Below are 18,088 nucleotides of genomic sequence, written 5' to 3' on the forward strand. Positions count from 1 at the left end.
TGTTGTCAAAGTTTTTTCATTATATGTGGGGTGTGTTGAATCCGTCAGACCAACCCATATGTCACTTCTGCTTTCGCCTTTTGGAAGCTATATAGATGATATGCCTAGCTCAGAGGGAGGGCCCATGCCCCTTTTTTGTACTAAGATTTTAATATTAGAGTAAGACTGTCCCAACTGGGTACACCTTGTCGCGATGGGATGGCTTTTACACTTTTCAATCAAACAGTGTTAACCAAGTACCCTATGTTATTTACGTATACTATTTACTTGCCATAGGGTATATACTCATTTAGTGGTTTTCTCTTGGGTTTTGTATGTGGAATGGCCATGGTGGAAAGGTTCTCTTACTATTGCACATATACGAACTTATGCTCTGGCTCTTTTTTTTTTTGTTATTTTTCTTGGGATTTTTGTATTTTGTAAAAATAGAGGTGTGAACCCTCTTTCTGAGATGGCATCTCATCTATATAGCTTCACAGGACTGGTGGCTGCAGTTCGGCCTCATCCTTTTCTGCCCTTTTTCACATTGATATCACTGACCCAAGGTACGGTTTAATTAGTAGATTTGGACCATCCTGACTGGGTACTCTTTGCCGGGGTGTGAAGCATTTTACACTTTTCGGTCAAACAGTGTTAACCAAGTATCTTATGTTATTTACATACAGTATACGACTAATATTTACCTATTTACTTACTATAGGGTATATGCTCATATAGTGTTATTCTCTTGGGTGTTGTACATTCAACTGGAACCAATCGTAGACAGTGGGACTGCCGGTGGGTGGGGGAAGCAGTGTATATGCCCCGGAAGTGAATGAGCGGCCGAGGAAGCAGTTACAGCCGCGCCGGAGCCTAGTTAAGTATGGCGCACTTGCTTTAGTAATTTTTTCTTTATTTTTCCTTTATTTTTTTGTATTACCCTAGTGCCAGATCTGGATCATTAGCCGGAATTCACTGAAAATTCCGAGCTTGGCACTCGGGTGCGTTTCAAACCGCGTAGATCCAGATTTTTATAGTCCAGGTCCGCCCATTACTATTTGTATTTTTCTATTTTTCTTTTACTTATGTAAATTTATAAATACAATTGTATAAACTGTACTTTATATATTTTGTGTAGGTCTCCCTTATTTTGCAGTATGTCAAGATAGCATGTAGCAATGTCCTGCAGAGTTGACTTGATGGGATGCAGTGGTTGGCTATGGGACTGACAGTTTAATTGGTCATCAGCCACTGGGAGAGAGATTTGGCTGGTTAGTAGGTCCTGGAGGAGTATGTTCCTAATGTATGGTGATAGAAGGGAGCTTCTAGAGTTTGCAGGTGTAAATAAAAGATTTGGCATCAATAAGGGGACAGCAAGTTTGGTCGCTGTTGGAGGTGCTATTGATAGATGTTTCAGCTTCAGAACTTTTCTACTATTAGGAAATGTTGAATCCTTTAATCCTGAAAAGATTTGCCTGGTGTACTAACGTGAACCTTTGCAAGGGAGCAGGAATATTGTTCTACCAAGTAAGACCAAGCCAACATGGCTCCTACAAATGGATAATGAATGATCCTAAACACGAGTGAAAATCCACAAGAGACTACCTCAAAAGGCACAAGCTGAAGGTTTAACAATGGCCCTCACAGTCCCCTTTATCTAAACATCATTGAAAATCTGTGGCTAGACCTCGAAAGTGCAGTGTATGCAAGATGAGCCAGGAATCTCACAGAACTGGAAGACTTCTTCACGGAAGAATAGATGAAAATCCCTCAAACAAGAAATGAAAGACTCTTGCATGGCTACAAAAACATTTACATGCTGTGATACTTGCCAAAGGGGGTGCTACAGGTACTAACCATGTCTTGGGCCATTTTTCTTTTTTTTAATTTAAAAATATAAAAGATGAAAATAAAAAAAAAAGTTACCTAAAATACAAAGGAAATGTGACACCTTTAACTTTATGTCTTTTAGAGATAATTTAGTCTTCAGCTTCCTTAAAGGGAAGGAGTCGTTAAAAAAATAAAATTTCAATAACTGAAAAGATGTAAACTATTAATGTTGTAATGTTTTGTTTAAATATTATTTGTTTTTTAATTGAGAAAAATATAAAAAAATATTTATAAGTTTGATATTTTCCACTCTTATTCACTAGGGGGAGCAGCTGCTGAAATCCTACTGTAGAACTACTATAGAACTAGCTCACATTACAACTGCAGTAAAAGTGGGTAGAATCTGCTCTCCTGTGTGTGATATCACAGCTCCCCCTCCCATTCTGGGTGTTTCCAAAAGAATAAGAGGATCACAGTGTGGAGCCATTTTGTTGGTGACCGCAAAGTGATCCTAATGTCTAAAGTGTCACTAAGGACAGCTGGCATAGTTCTCCACTGTATCCTGCACAGCACTGTATCCTACACCCCATATATTGTGCTGCTCGCTGGGATTGGAGGTTCAAGGTGACATGCGGCTAGGAGGGGTGATCTGCAGCCTGCGCGGCACTGCACTACAGATGTCACACCGCGATCAGCTGTCCTGTCAGTCTGGTGTCTGTTCCTCCCGTCAACGATCACAGCATAGAGCAGCGAGGAGCGCAGGCCCTAGGTCAGCGCACACTGGAGGTGGAGCGGCGAAGTGGGGAGTGAGTAGAGGGGGAGGGGTTGTGAGTGGAGGGGTGGGAAACAGCACGCCAAGATCAGTTACGGTGCAATCACCGCTGCCCGGCACTGGTACTCACCCCATCCCGGTGGGTGACAAGGGGAAAGTGCAACACACAGCATACGTTGTGAGCTCCACAAAGATAGCAGCGATCTCCTCCCTCTGCTGTGATCTGGACAGACCAGGGGGAGTGTCTAGATTACAGCAGAAACTGTGTCAGTGTTAGAGAATAGGGTCAGAGCCCGACAATAAGAATCAATGCACAGGGAACTGCCATAAATGAGGTGAGTAACTGTCGTTACAAACAGCAGATCTAAGATGGCAGCCCCCAGTGCTTCAGTAAAAATAAAATTAAATAAAAACTAAATAAACTGTGAGTTTAATTTTGTATTAAAAATACTTGATTTCATAATCACTATTATTAATACAAACATAAAAAAAACGCGACAACTTACCTTTAACTGTTCACAATAACTGTAATTTTGACCAGGGTACCCAATCGTTTGCATGCCACTGTAGTTATAAATTAAATACTTGTCTCTCTGTGTGTGTAAAACCCTTACCTTAGGTCATTGAAGCGGTGCAGTATCCTGACCGAGTCACTGAATAACCTTTTGGAAAAATCCCATTTCCTTTAATTGATTGGATCAGTCTGGTGATGTCAGCGTAGACAGGGGCGTAACTACAATAGGTGCAGGGGTTGCAATCGCACCTTGGCTCTGGAGCCTAGGGGTCCTTGAAGTCCTTTTGGCCTATATAAAATGACTAATACTGTTAAAAACTTGCAATAATTGGAGGCCCCGATGAAGCTTTTGCATTGGGGCCAATGAGCTTCAAGTCACACCACTCAATGCAGAAAACTTTGAAATCCATGTCAGAGACTTGCAGGATCCATTTTCAGAATGCCTCTGTCTTGTACAGTGAGCTCGGTGAGGCTGAGGTGTGAAGACCTTGACTCTACGCATGATAGATGAGATTAGAAAATAAGTTGTCTGTAAAGTCCCTATATATTAATGTTCTTTTTATTACTATGTCTAATCAGTATCTGCTCTGCAGTGGGATGATGAGTGTTAGCATCCTGGTTTGTGAAATATCATCTGCCAACATACTCTTACCATTGATAGGCTGTATTCACACGATGGTATGGCATCTGATGCGAGTGCATCGGATGCGATATGCTAATGATCATTGGCTCCTGCTGTGCTGCCAGTGTGAGCCAAGTATCATGCAACTGTGATCCGATCCTGAGATCAGATCACAGCTGAGGAGGAGAGGGTGGGTGCTGTTGAGTAGAGGATGGGATTAATCTCCCCCTCTCCTCCATTGTCAGCTTGTGCGTATATCGCACTGCACTTGGATGACATCTGAGTGCAGACCGATGTTTCACTCTCACCCATAGACTTGCATGGGTGCAAGTGATACAGCTCTCGCTGGCAATCGCAGAATCTGAATGAGAAAATATAACTGACTAACTACTCTGCCTCATTGAATAACATTGGTCTGAGTGCAATGCGAATTTTCTCACATTGCACTCGTACAAGTCATACACTCCTGTGAGTGTACCCTTAAAGTCGTTGTCCTGCCTAAAGGTTATCAGTATCAGATTGGTTGGGGTACAACGCCCGACCCTACATTCAATCTTATTCAAATGCATAGAAGCTGGGCTGCATTTCTTCGCTTCAGCCAAAACATGGCAAATTAGAAATGGTGGCCGATGCTCAAAACAGCTTTAGTGGAGGGAGTGCCATTTGTTGGACCCAAACAATTCTGACAATGATGATTGATCCCAGTGCTTGCAAAGTGTGCCACGACTTTGCAATTGGCCTCTGTACTGTGTAATTTTGGTAACGAGCTTCCCTTTATTAGGTTTTATTTCCAAAACAAGTTTATATTAGTATTACATACAAAACTGCTTTAAGAACTAGTGGGTATGATACTATTTTTTAGATAAATAACCGTATTCAAACCCATCCCCAATTTGAGAAAATCCTGCATACACCCCTGCACCTACGACATTGAGATCTGTACTATAGACGTCATATAAAACATTTCCTGTTCGAGGTTTCTTATGTCCATGTGATTGCTGAGAAACAAATGTCAGATCTCTGTCCAGTGAAGCAGTTCACGCAGGACGTCTCCCCTGTAATTGTGGAAAGAAAACTGTATGCAAAAAAGATATATAAAATCAGAAAAAAAAAAAAACAAAGTAGAAAGAAAAGCTAAGTCAAGGAAAGGGTTAAAAGCTTATAAAAATGTGGGTGATAACTATTAAAAATAGTGTTGATTATAGTGTTTAAATGTTTATTATCAATAGAACCATACTATCCAACACATATTAACGTATATACAATGTGTAATAATGCTTTAAATAGAAGTGAAGCTTTTTTTTCTCACACCTTCCTAAAAACCAATCCTACCTATACCCGTATGTTTGAATCTGTCAGCATATGACTTACACTATAAAGAGTATACATATACTTTTTTTCCCAGTTTTTTGTGTTATCAAACAATAAGTGACAATAGAAGTGACTATAAGGCCTGCCAGCCTTACCATGGGACCCTGTCCATTAACACTCAGCTGCACTACTCATGCGCATACTCGCATAAATTGTGTATTCCTTTCCACCCCTGCAACAGTTAACCACAGGAAAAAACCTTGAAAAAGGCTCAGGGAGAGCCGAAACGTTGGCTTCTTGTTGGTTACCTGCAGAAATAAAATATAAAAAAAAAATAATTATCAATTTAAAATTTGTTACTCATGTGCTAGATCAGCAGAGCCTTAAACCTCTTACAAAGACAAGTGTGTCCTGCCTACAGTCAAGCATGGTGGTAGGAATGCTACTGGCTGTGGGTAACTACAGGTCATTGAGGGAACATTGAATACCAACATGTACTGTGACATCATAAAGCAGAGCATGATCCACTTCCCTTGGAAACTGGGTCACAGGGCAGTATTCCAACATGATAACGACCCCAAACACACCTTCAAAACGATCACTGTCTTGATAAAGAAGCTGAGTGTGAAGGTGCTAGACTGGCCAAGCATGTGTCCAGAACTAAACCCTATTGATCATCTGTGGGGCCTCCTCAAACAGAAGATGGAGGAGTACAAGATCTCTAACATCCACCAGCTCTTTGATGTTGTCATGGAGGATGGAAGAGGATCCAGTGGCTCCTGTGAAGCTCTAGTGAATGCCATGTCCAAAAAACTTAAGGCAGTGAATGAAAATAATGGTGGCCACACAAAACATTGACACTTTGGACGCAATTTAGCCATTTTCGCTTAGGGGTGTACTCACTTTTGTTTCCAGCGGTTTAGACATTAATGTCTGTTTGTTGAATTATTTAGAGGGCAGGAATTTACCAGGTCATATCTTCAGTGTTGGCCCATGAAAAGGATATAATAAAAGATTTACAAAAATGTGAGGGGTGTACTCACTTTTGTGATATACTCTATATATTCATATTCTCATAGACTATATACAGCATGTATAGGCCTGCAGTGCATATTGTGTACATTAGTACCCTTTTAACAACATTACATAACATCTTGCCATCAATATCTTATTGTTAATATTTATTTCCACAATTTTTCTATCTATTAAATGTAATAGATTTTTATTTCTTTAGTTTAGAAAATGAATTGACTATGAAATGAAGAGCGTTAAACATCTCAGGTCAGTGTACGGTCATCAAGGATCAGCACAATGATGAGAGGACACCACACCTCTGGGAAATCTCAGATGGCGATGACTTACAAGCTGGAACTATAGGACTGTGAAGTATTTCCCAAGGTGGCGACATCTTGTACCATTTCCAAGGGATAGCTCAAACATCCTGCTGTATGGCGTAAGATGCTAGAAAGTCAACACCAGACCGTGACAATGTGCTCTTTCAGCAAAGAGTCTTTTTTCATCTCTGGAAGAACGTGAAAAACATACAACATGGACTGAAATATATATATATATATATATATATATATATATATATATTTACACATATATATATATATATATATATATATATATATATATATATATATATATACACTACAGTTCAAACGTTTAGGATCACTTAGATATTTCCTTATTTTTGAAAGAAAAGCACATTTATTTTTTTTTCAATGAAGCTAATATTAAATTAAACAGAAATACACTCTATACATTGTTAGTGTGGTAAATGACTATTCTAGCTCCAAATGTCTGGTTTTTAATGCAATATCTACATAGGTGTATAGAGGCTTATTTCCAACAACCACCACTCCAGTGTTCTAATGGTACATTGTGTTTGCTAACTGTGTTAGAAGGCTAATGGATGTTTAGAAATCCCTTGAAAACCCTTGTGCAAGTATGTTAGCACAGCTGAAAACAGTTTTGCTGATTAGAGAAGCTACAAAACTGACCTTCCTTTGAGCTAGTTGAGAATCTGGAGCATTACATTTGTTGGTTCCATTAAACTCTCAAAATGGCCAGAAAAAGAGAACTTTCATGTGAAACTCGACAGTCTATTCTTGTTCATAGAAATGAAGGATATTCCATGCGAGAAATTGCCAAGAAACTGGAGATTTCCTACAACGATGTGTACTACTCCCTTCAGAGGAGAGCACACACAGGCTCTAACCAGAGTAGAAAGAGAAGTGGGAGGCCGCGCTGCACAACTGAGCAACAAGACAAGTACATTAGAGTCTCTAGTTTGAGAAATCGACGCCTCACAGGTCCTCAACTGGCAGCTTCATTAAATAGTACCCGCAAAACACCAGTGTCAATGTCTACAGTGAAGAGGCGACTCCGGGATGCTGGCCTTCAGGTCAGAGTGGCAAAGAAAAAGCCATATCTGAGACTGGCTAATAAAAGGAAAATATTAATATGGTCAAAAGAACACAGACATTGGACAGAGGAAGATTGGAAAATAATGTTATGGACAGACGAATCGAAGTTAGAGGTGTTTAGATCACACAGAAGAATATTTATGAGATGCAGACAGGGCCAGATTAAGGTTGGTGGGGGCCCCTGGGCAGAAAATCTGGTGGGGGCCCCATAACGTTAACATTTTTAGCCATAACAGTAGAGCACGAACCGTAGCATTTAGATATAAATCCAATGAACATTTATCTTATCCTGTTCTGCCACATTCAGATTTACAGCACTACAATACAGATACAGCCCAGGATAAATCACAGCTGTCCACTTACACACAGAAAGTAGAGTTAGGGCTGCTTTACACATTTCGATCTCGTATGCGATCGCACACGCCCCCATCGTATGTGCAGAACAGGCAATTTGTTGCCCGTGTCGCACAAACGATTAACCCCCGTCACACGTACTTACCTTCCAAATGACCTCGCTGTGGGCGGCGAACATCCACTTCCTGAAGTGAAAGGGACGTCACACAGCGGCCGGCCAATAGAAGCGGAGGGGCGGAGATGAGCGGGACGTAAACATCCCGCCCACCTCCTTCCCTCCGCATTGCCGGCGGGACGCAGGTAAGCTGCAGTTCATCGTTCCCGGGGTGTCACATGGAGCGATGTGTGCTGCCTCAAGAACGATGAACAAAGAGACGTTCAATTTTTAGAAAATGAACGACGTGTATGTAATCAACGTTTTAACGCACAATCAGGGTCGCACGTAGCTGTCACACACTACAATATCACTAACGATGCCGGATGTGCGTCACTTACGACGTGACCCCGCCGAGACATCGTTAGATATATTGTAGCGTGTAAAGCCCGCTTTTGTCACATATTTTTTATTGATCCCAATGTTAAGGCAGCCCGGGCCGGCTCCAGGTTTTTGTGGCCTCCGGGTGAAAGAGTCTCAGTGGACCCCATCCACATACAGACACGCACATCCACACACAGACACGCACATACACATACAGGCAAGCGTATATACATATTTGAAGACAAATTCAGAAAAATACATATAAACAGACAAATATATGCACAGTCATATACACTGACACACATGCAGACACAGACGCATTAGGGCTCGTGCGCACGTTGCGTAATTACATGCATTTACGCTGCGTATAGCACTGCAGTGTAAATGCATGCGTCCTGCGTCCCCTATACAATCTATGTAGATTGTGCATGATACGTGCACCCATTGCTTTTATGAACGCAGCGATTTGGGTGCTAAAATGTTGACCCAAATCCGTGCGTTCATAAAATGAGCATGTCAATTATTCCGTGCGCTATGGATGCAGCTCCCGCTCTGTCTATGGTGGGGGCAGCAGCCAGAGCGCATGGAATCGGATTTTCTGTACAGAATAACTGCATCCATTATGCAGTGTTTCTGCAGCGATTTGACGCGCACATGTGCTGTCAAATCGCTGCAGAATATTCAGCAGTTACGTGTGCATGAGCCTTTACAGGTATTAATATGGGGAAATCGCCAGCAGCCTCACTCACCTCTCCCGCTTGTTTCCGTCCAGCTCCTTCAGGACATGTGGCTGTTTCACGATGGCTGTCACTAACACACATGACTGCACACTGACAGCACTGCTGTATATACATCACAGGAGGGGCTGGGGGCTACGATATATACATTACAGGAGGGGCAGGGGGCATAGACGATACTGGAGTGGCAAACAGCTCTGGTGGTGTACTCATCACTGCGATGGGTGACATAGCGCTCTGGGGAACCCATATAGTTCGGGGGGGGACGCACAGAATGCTCTAATTCATATATACACACACAGTACTGCTTCTTACACACACATCTCTGACACACACACACACTACAATGCACCCCCCATCACCCCCCCACACACACACACACACAATACAATGCACCCCCCATTACCCCTACACACACACGCACACACAATACAATGCACCCCCCATTACCCCTACACACACACAATACAACCCCCATTACCCCTACACACACACAATACACCCCCCATTACCACTACACGCACACACACACACAATACAATGCACCCCCCATTACCCCTACACAGACACACATAATACAATGCACCCCCCATTACCCCCCCCCCCCACACACACACACACAATACAATGCACCCCCCATTACCCCTACACACACACACACACAATACAATGCACCCCCCATTACCCCTACACACACACACACACACAATACAATGCACCCCCCATTACCCCTCCCCACACACACAATACAATGCACCCCCCATTACCCCTCCCCACACACAATTCAATGCACCCCCCATTACCCCTCCCCACACACACACAATACACCCCCCATTACCCCTCCCCACACACAATACACCCCCCATTACCCCTCCCCACACACACACACACACACACACACAATACACCCCCCATTACCCCTCCCCACACACACATAATACAATGCACCCCCCATTACCCCTCCCCCACACACAATACAATGCACCCCCATTACCCCTCCCCCCACACACAATACAATGCACCCCCATTACCCCTCCCCCCCACACACAATACAATGCACCCCCATTACCCCTCCCCCCACACACATTACCCCTCCCCCCACACACAATACAATGCACCCCCCATTACCCCTCTCCTCACACACAATACAATGCACCCCCCATTACCCCTCTCCCCACACACAATACAATGCACCCCCCATTACCCCTACACACACACAATACAATGCACCCCCCATTACCCCTCCCCACACACAATACAATGCACCCCCCATTACCCCTCCACACACACACACACAATACACCCCCCATTACCCCTCCCCACACACACATAATACAATGCACCCCCCATTACCCCTACACACACACGCACACACAATACAATGCACCCCCCATTACCCCTCCCCACACACAATACAATGCACCCCCCATTACCCCTCCACACACACACAATACACCCCCCATTACCCCTCCCCACACACACAATACAATGCACCCCCCATTACCCCTCACCCCACACACAATACAATGCACCCCCCATTACCCCTCACCCCACACACAATACAATGCACCCCCATTACCCCTCCCCCCACACACAATACAATGCACCCCCATTACCCCTCCCCCCACACACATTACCCCTCCCCCCACACACATTACCCCTCCCCCCACACACAATACAATGCACCCCCCATTACCCCTCTCCTCACACACAATACAATGCACCCCCCATTACCCCTCTCCCCACACACAATACAATGCACCCCCCATTACCCCTCCCCACACACGCACACACAATACAATGCACCCCCCATTACCCCTCCCCACACACAATACAATGCACCCCCCATTACCCCTCCCCACACACAATACAATGCACCCCCCATTACCCCTCCCCACACACAATACAATGCACCCCCCATTACCCCTCCCCACACACAATACAATGCACCCCCCATTACCCCTCCACACACACACAATACACCCCCCATTACCCCTCCCCCTACACACACACACACACACACACAATACAATGCACCCCCATTACCCCTCCCCCCACACACATTACCCCTCTCCCCACACACAATACAATGCACCCCCCCATTACCCCTCTCCCCACACACAATACAATGCACCCCCCATTACCCCTCTCCCCACACACAATACAATGCACCCCCCATTACCCCTCTCCCCACACACAATACAATGCACCCCCCATTACCCCTCTCCCCACACACAATACAATGCACCCCCCATTACCCCTCTCCCCACACACAATACAATGCACCCCCCATTACCCCTCTCCCCACACACAATACAATGCACCCCCCCATTACCCCTCTCCCCACACACAATACAATGCACCCCCCATTACCCCTCTCCCCACACACAATACAATGCACCCCCCATTACCCCTCTCCCCACACACAATACAATGCACCCCCCATTACCCCTACACAGACACACATAATACAATGCACCCCCCATTACCCCCCCCCCACACACACACACAATACAATGCACCCCCCATTACCCCTACACACACAATACAATGCACCCTCCATTACCCCTCCCTCCACACACAATACAATGCACAGTCCATTACCCCTCCCCCACACACAATACAGCCCTCATCACCCCCTACACACACAAATTACACTGCTCCATCCCTACACACTCCTGCCTCCCTCCCCCCCTCCCTCGGAATACAGTGCTCCTCCTCTGCCTGTCACAGAGCTGTGTTCCTTCACAAATGTTCCCCGTTGTGTCCTCTGCCCCTCCTCACTCATCCCCATTAATTACACCTGTCTCTTCAGCTCCTTCATGGAGCGCTCGCTTCCTCATGTCCCCAGTGTGGCGCCGGCAGCACTGTGATGATGTCAGCAAGGTGCTGATCTCATCACGTTGCTGCACGTCGGGGGCGGGGCCCAGTCCCGGCGCGCTGTTCAAATGTATTTACGTCTGAAAGATGCAAATACATTTGAATAGGAACGGAAAGAGGAAGCTGCGGTCATCGGCTCTGCTGCGCTCCTCTGCAGTGTACATGCCGGCACACAGCAGAGCCGGCACACAGCAGAGCCGGCACACAGCAGAGCCGGCACACAGCAGAGCCGGCACACAGCAGAGCCGGCACAGCTCGCTGCCTCCTGCTCCTGCTAGTGTGCCTGGCATGTAAGGAGCGCAGCGGGGACAGCAGACAGCGGTCCACCACACCGTGCCCCTGCTTCTAGGTACGGCCGCAGCACATAGCAGGGAGCATTAGCACACCTCTGACCCCGGAAGTTCAAGCGGCCGCTGGTACTTCCGAGATCAATCAGCGTCCTGTGCCCGCAGTTTGTTTTTGCGTCTTAAAGACGCAGATGCAAATAAATAGCGGTGCCCCCCCCCCCCCCCGAAAACACAGCTGATTTATTAGACTGTCTTTACGGAGGGGGAGAGGGTGTGAAAAAAAAAATGCTGACAGGTGCCTAGTGCTAAGTATGGTGGGGGCCCCCTTAGAAGCTCTTTTGGTGGGGGCCCCTGGGCTCCAGCCCCGCCTGCCCCGCCTATAATCCGGCCCTGGATGCAGAACAACTGAAAAGATGCTGGAAGAGTGCCTGACGCCATCTGTCAAGCATGATGGAGGTAATGTGATAGTCTGGGGTTGCTTTGGTGCTGGTAAAGTGGGAGATTTGTACAAGGTAAAGGGATTTTGAATAAGGAAGGCAATTACTCCATTTTGCAACGCCATGCCATACCCTGTGGAAAGCAGATGATTGGAGCCAATTTCATCCTACAACAGGACAATAACCCAAAGCACATCTCTAAATTATGCGTGAACTATTTAAGGAAGAAGCAGGCAGCTGGTATTCTATCTGTAATGGAGTGGCCAGCCCAGTCACCAGATCTCAACCCTATTGAGCTGTTGTGGCAGCAGCTTGACCGTATGGTGCGAAAAAAGTGCCCATCAAGCCAATCCAATTTGTGGGACGGTCTTCTGGAAGCATGGAGTGAAATATCTCCAGATTACCTCCGCAAATTAACAGCTAGAATGCCAAAGGTCTGCAAAGCTGGAATTGCTGCAAAGGAGCATTCTGTGACGAAAGCAAAGTGTGAAGGAGAAAATTATTATTTCAAGTAAAAATCATTATTTCTAACCTCGTCAATGTCTGGACTATTTTCTATTCATTATGCAACTCATTTGATAAATAAAAGTATGATTATTAATGGAAAAGACAAAATTGTCTGGGTGACCTCAAACTTTTGAACTGTAGTGTATATATACAGTACTGACCAAAAGTTTGGACACACCTTCTCATCTCTAGAATAACTGTTAAGAGGAGACTTTGTGCAGCAGGCCTTCATGGTAAAATAGCTGCTAGGAAACCACTGCTAAGGACAGGCAACAAGCAGAAGAGACTTGTTTGGGCTAAAGAACACAAGGAATGGACATTAGACCAGTGGAAATCTGTGCTTTGGTCTGAGGAGTCCAAATTTGAGATCTTTGGATCCAACCACAGTGTCTTTGTAGAAAAGGTGAACGGATGGACTCTACATGCCTGGTTCCAACTGTGAAGCATGGAGGAGGTGTGATGGTGTGGGGGTGCTTTGCTGGTGACACTGTTAGGGATTTATTCAAAATTGAAGGCATACTAAACCAGTATGCCTACCACAGCATCTTGCAGCGGCATGCTATTCCATCCGGTTTGCGTTTAGTTGGACCATCATTTATTTTTCATCAGGACAATGACCCCAAACACACCTCCAGGCTGTGTAAGGGCTATTTGACTAAGAAGGAGAGTGATGGGGTGCTATGCCAGATGACCTGGCCTCCACAGTCACCAGACCTGAACCCAATCGAGATGGTTTGGGTTGAGCTGGACCGCAGAGTGAAGGCAAAATGGCCAACAAGGGCTAAGCATCTCTGGGAACTCCTTCACGACTATTAGAAGACCATTTCCGGTGACTACTTCTTGAAGCTCATCAAGAGAATGCCAAGAGTGTGCAAAGCAGTAATCAAAAGGTGGCTACTTTGAAGAGCCTAAAATATAAGACATATTTTCAGTTGTTTCACACTTTTTTAAGTATTTCATTCCACATGTTTTAATTCATAGTTTTGATGCCTTCAATGTGAATCTACAATTTTTCATGTCATGAAAATAAAGAAAACTCTTTGAATGAGAAGGTGTGTCCAAACTTTTGTTTATATTTATTTTACTGTATATTTAATCATACATAAGTAGCTTGCATTTACTCTTGCTTTCTTTTTTTTCTGCACTTTTGCTTTTGTGTTATACTTGTAGCCAGAACTAGAAAAGGAAATTAATGTGAATGGAATATATGAATATAAGAGTAACCATTGTAATTTGTATTTTATAAATCTATAGTACAAATGCAAATAAGCAGCTTTGTAATACATCGTATAAGACAAAATTGCTTCTTTCTCCTCCTGCACTGACCTTCCACTTTTAATTCATAGGTAAACTCTGTAACAATCTATCTTCAATGCAGGGGTGGGATTCAACGTTTTAATAACAGGTTTCCTGTTCTTGTTTAAAAACCAGATCCATTTTGTATACATGGCCATTTGAATGCCACACCCATTTTCTTAGCCACACCCAATTTTATATACTTTCCTCAACCACAATATACAAGTAATAGCAGATACCTTCAATTACAGTCTCAATGACTCCTGTCATTTGCATGTTGTCCCACCACTGTCAGTCGCTTCTTAGTATGGAGTGTAGTATTAAAAGGTTTTCTACAAGATTTAAAAATTAGCACTAAATGAACTTTCCTCAAATTGGAAAAGACAACCTTCTAACCATTTTTCACCTCAACTGTCTGCTGCACCTAATCTTTGGCCTTAGCAGCCATAGGCCAATATGCAAGAAAATCCCACCACACCATGACCAGACCATATATTACCACCACATAGTGACCAAATAATACCACATACAAGAGGGAAATACTGCCACACCATGACCATACCACATATTACAACTACATAGTGTCTGAATAATACCACATACAAGGGAGAAATACTGCCACACCATTACCATACCACATATTACCACCACATAGTGACCAAATAATACCACATACAAGGGAGAAATACTGCCATACCATGACCACACCACATATTACCACCACGTAGTGTCTGAAAAATACCACATACAAGGGAGAAATACTACCACAACATGACCAGACCACATATTAGCACCACTTAGCAACCAAATATTACCAGAAACAACTGAAAAATACTGTCACACCATGAGCAGACCACGTATTACCACCCCATAGTGACAAAATAATATCACATACAAGAGAGAAATACTGCCACACTATGACCATACCACATATTACCACCACATAGTGTCCGAATAATACCACATGCAAGGGAGAAATACTGCCAGACCAGGACCATGCCACATATTACCACCACATAGTGTCTGAATAATGCCACATACAAAGGAGAAATACTGCCACACCATGACCAGACCACATATTACCACCACATAGTAACTGAATAATACCACATACAAGAGAGAAATACTGCCACACCATGACCACATCACATATCACAAATACATGGGGTCCGAATAATACCACATAAAAGGGAGAAATACTGTCACACAATGACCAGTAAGAGGAATTCCCTTTTGTTCCCTCAATGAAAAACAATACCCTCAAAAGTAATATAAAGTGTAATGCAGCAATAATAATGTCCCCTACTTGGCCCCTACACTAATTACTTCCAACAGTTGCCATCATAAACCAATAATGTATGTTTCTCATTCTGGCCCTCATATAGTAATTACAGTATGTCACCCATCCTGGCCCCTTCCTGAAATAATGTCACCCATCCTGTAATAATATGCTCAATCCAGGCCCCTTCCTGTAATAGTGTACCTTATCCTGGGCCTATACGTCCCCCATTCTTACCTCTTATGTCATCCATCTTGGGCCCATACGTGGCATATGGGTGACATGAGGGCAAAGGATGACATGAGGATCCAGGATGGATGACATGAGGATTCAAGGTGGGTGAAATGAAGGCCCAGTATGAGGCACATAAGGGCCCAGGATTGGGGGGACATAAGAGCCAGGATGGGGGTGTCATAAGACCCAGGATGGGTGACATATGTCCCCCATACTGAGCCCTTATGTCATCCATCCTGGCCCTTATGTCACCCTTCCTGGCCCTTATGTCACCCATTCTAGCCTTTATGTCCGCCATCCTGGGCCCAGATGTCACCCATCCTAGTCCTTATGTTCCCCCATCCTGGGCCCTTAGGTCCCCCATCCTGATCCTTATGTCCCCCATCCTGGCCCTTATGTCACCAACCCTGGCTCTTACGTACCCCATCTTGGCCTTCACATACCTCGTCATGAGCCTCATGTCACCAATCCTGGCTCTTATGTGATCAATTCTGGCTCTTTTGTCACTCATCTTGGCCCTTATGTTCCTCATCATGGAACTTATGTCGCTCATCCTGGCCTTTATGTCATCCATTCTAGTCCTTATCCAATCAAATTCCCTCTGTAACATGCACACACACAAAAAAAGATTCTTACGGAGATAGAAGATGACAGTTTGTGCTTTTAAAATTTTATGGAGAATGGGAGGGATGGAGGAGCTAAAGGCAGACAGACATTCTGCTGCAAGTTCCCTTGAATGACAATTACAGTTCTTCATAGAATATTATGAGCACCAACTGTCATCTCCTACCTCAGTATTGGGAAAATCTGTATTCAGTGAAGAAGGATTCCACCCCTGAATTGAAAATGCTGACAATTATTGATCAGTCCAGAAAGCGAGAGAAGTAGATTTCTCTGATAAGATATATAACAAAGTTGCTCATTTTAATGTGTACTATTGATTTATGGGGCATGAATGGTAGTGCAACACTCCCCCCATTCAGCAGCAACAAAACTATATGTAGCTGTGGCAATTCCAGTGTGCAGCAGTCTGAATTTTTTATTTATTTTTTTTTAATAAGGATTATGTTCTCTGTAGATTAAAATAAGGCAAATAAAACCTCACAGTTGTGAAAGATGGTTTGATTAGGTTTTCTCTTGTACTAATAATCTTAAAGACAAAACATATTAAAATAAAAAAAACAAAAACATTATTTATCTCTATCATATCTTAATTCTGATCTTACATAAATAGTTTGTGGCATAATGATTGCTTAAATCTGCTTGGAGTTCTTCTACGGATCGTCACAAGCACCTATTAAATCGCGAGAAAACAACGTTGCTTACAGATTTATCTAAAGTTTCCTCCCATACACATTAGACAGCAGCTATCAGCTGGATGATCAATGTCCAACAGCTAACCCTCCCGAATCCCCCATACAGGAACATTCAGCTTGGCTGAGGTGCCTTTTTTCTCTATGAGAGCCGCTAACACTCTTCTCATGGACCTGGCATATACGGCTTGGTTCATATGATGAGTTTTTGATTCTGAATATCATTGTCTTAAAGGGAATCTGTCACCAGGTTTATGCCACCTAATCTGAGATCAGCATGATGTAGAGACAGAGACCCTGATTCCAGCGATGTGTCACTTACTGAGCTGTTTGCTGTAATTTTGATAAAATATCCATTTTCTCTGTTGCAGATCTGGCAATTATTTGAATGTGGGGCTCTATAACCCCGCCCATACCTCTGATTGACAGCTTTATGCCCATATACAATGTCCACAAAAAACAGCCAATCAGTGGTGGGGGCGGGGTTACACAGAGCTAATGAATATGCTGGACTACCTGCTGCAAGCCAAGTAGTCCTCTAATGATAATCTGATTAAACAGTGATTTTGTCAAAACTAAACTAAGCAGTCCAGTAAGTGAAACATAGCTGAAATCAGGATCTCTGCCCCTACGTTATGCTGCTCTCAGATTAGGGGTTAAAAACCTGGTGACAGATTCCCTTAAAGTAATGTATATTCCTTTAAGTAATGTACATTCTCTTACAGTTCCAGCAAGGTGGATGGGATTTGTAGAACTCTTCTGCCCACTTTGCTGTTTTTTTCACTCAATGTAAACTGACCTGCAATGGGTGTTTCAAATTCACATG

Source organism: Anomaloglossus baeobatrachus, chromosome 6 (assembly GCF_048569485.1).
Source record: "Anomaloglossus baeobatrachus isolate aAnoBae1 chromosome 6, aAnoBae1.hap1, whole genome shotgun sequence".
NCBI classification, from domain to species: domain Eukaryota; kingdom Metazoa; phylum Chordata; class Amphibia; order Anura; family Aromobatidae; genus Anomaloglossus; species Anomaloglossus baeobatrachus.